Below are 2,500 nucleotides of genomic sequence, written 5' to 3' on the forward strand. Positions count from 1 at the left end.
TACCGAATTGGAAACCATCAATCCTGGGAAAATAACAACTCACACGTGTGCCCCTTATGCTAACTTGAATTTAGAAACCGTCCTCAACAAAATCCCACGTTCGGGCGCAAAACTGCACGTTTGAGGCCACATTTTCAATGATGCTGGAAACTTACATTCAAAGCTGGGAAAATGTGCTCATCTACAGGCATCCCCACTTAGGGACGTCGTAGCACCTTGACTCGGGTGGCGTTGGAAAGGTCTGGTCCAGGGGAACACGGGCGTGTCAAGTTTGCCACGCGCACGCGCATCCCCGCTAAACAGGGGCCAAAACAAAACTTTAAACGGAGCTACCGAATTGGAAACCATCAATCCTGGGAAAATAACAACTCACACGTGTGCCCCTTATGCTAACTTGAATTTAGAAACCGTCCTCAACAAAATCCCACGTTCGGGCGCAAAACTGCACGTTTGAGGCCACATTTTCAATGATGCTGGAAACTTACATTCAAAGCTGGGAAAATGTGCTCATCTACAGGCATCCCCACTTAGGGACGTCGTAGCACCTTGACTCGGGTGGCGTTGGAAAGGTCTGGTCCAGGGGAACACGGGCGTGTCAAGGTTGCCACGCGCACGCGCATCCCCGCTAAACAGGAGCCCAAACAAAACTTTAAACGGGGCTACGGAAAAGGGGAGAGCTTTTTCGGGGACAAACACCACTCACGTCGGTGCCCCCTGTTCCAACTTGAATTTAGAAACCGTCCTCAACAAAATCCCACGTTCGGGTGAATAACTGTGAATTTTAAGGCACATGCCTCTCTGGGCTGGGAGAGTGCATTCAAATAGGAGAAATTGGCTTCATTTAGAGGCATCCCCACTTGGGGACGTCGTAGCACCTTAACTCAGGTGGCGTTAGAAAGGTCTGGTCCAGGGGAACACGGGCGTGTCATGTTTGCCACGCGCACGCGCATCCCCGCTGAACAGGAGCCCAAACAAAACTTTAAACGGGGCTACGGAAAAGGGGAGGGCTTTTTCGGGGACAACCACCACTCACCTCGGTTCCCCCCATCCCAACTTGAATTTAGAAACCGTCCCCAGCCAAATCCCACGTTCGGGGGCAAAACTGCTCGTTTGAGGCCACATTTTCAATGATACTGGAAACTTACATTCAAAGTTGGGAAAAGGTGTTCATTTACAGGCATCTCCACTTAGGGACGTCGTAGCACCTTAACTCAGGCGGCGTTAGAAAGGTCTGGTCCAGGGGAACACGGGCGTGTCAAGGTTGCCACGCGCACGCGCATCCCCGCTAAACAGGAGCCCAAACAAAACTTTAAACGGGGCTACGGAAAAGGGGAGAGCTTTTTCGGGGACAAACACCACTCACGTCGGTGCCCCCTGTTCCAACTTGAATTTAGAAACCGTCCTCAACAAAATCCCACGTTCGGGTGAATAACTGTGAATTTTAAGGCACATGCCTCTCTGGGCTGGGAGAGTGCATTCAAATAGGAGAAATTGGCTTCATTTAGAGGCATCCCCACTTGGGGACGTCGTAGCACCTTAACTCAGGTGGCGTTAGAAAGGTCTGGTCCAGGGGAACACGGGCGTGTCATGTTTGCCACGCGCACGCGCATCCCCGCTGAACAGGAGCCCAAACAAAACTTTAAACGGGGCTACGGAAAAGGGGAGGGCTTTTTCGGGGACAACCACCACTCACCTCGGTTCCCCCCATCCCAACTTGAATTTAGAAACCGTCCCCAGCCAAATCCCACGTTCGGGGGCAAAACTGCTCGTTTGAGGCCACATTTTCAATGATACTGGAAACTTACATTCAAAGTTGGGAAAAGGTGTTCATTTACAGGCATCTCCACTTAGGGACGTCGTAGCACCTTAACTCAGGCGGCGTTAGAAAGGTCTGGTCCAGGGGAACACGGGCGTGTCAAGGTTGCCACGCGCACGCGCATCCCCGCTAAACAGGAGCCCAAACAAAACTTTAAACGGGGCTACGGAAAAGGGGAGAGCTTTTTCGGGGACAAACACCACTCACGTCGGTGCCCCCTGTTCCAACTTGAATTTAGAAACCGTCCTCAACAAAATCCCACGTTCGGGTGAATAACTGTGAATTTTAAGGCACATGCCTCTCTGGGCTGGGAGAGTGCATTCAAATAGGAGAAATTGGCTTCATTTAGAGGCATCCCCACTTGGGGACGTCGTAGCACCTTAACTCAGGTGGCGTTAGAAAGGTCTGGTCCAGGGGAACACGGGCGTGTCATGTTTGCCACGCGCACGCGCATCCCCGTTGAACAGGAGCCCAAACAAAACTTTAAACGGGGCTACGGAAAAGGGGAGGGCTTTTTCGGGGACAACCACCACTCACCTCGGTGCCCCCCATCCCAACTTGAATTTAGAAACCGTCCCCAGCCAAATCCCACGTTCGGGGGCAAAACTGCACGTTTGAGGCCACATTTTCAATGATACTGGAAACTTACATTCAAAGTTGGGAAAAGGTGTTCATTTACAGGCA

This window comes from Osmerus mordax, unplaced genomic scaffold (assembly GCF_038355195.1).
Source record: "Osmerus mordax isolate fOsmMor3 unplaced genomic scaffold, fOsmMor3.pri Scaffold_43, whole genome shotgun sequence".
NCBI lineage: Eukaryota > Metazoa > Chordata > Actinopteri > Osmeriformes > Osmeridae > Osmerus > Osmerus mordax.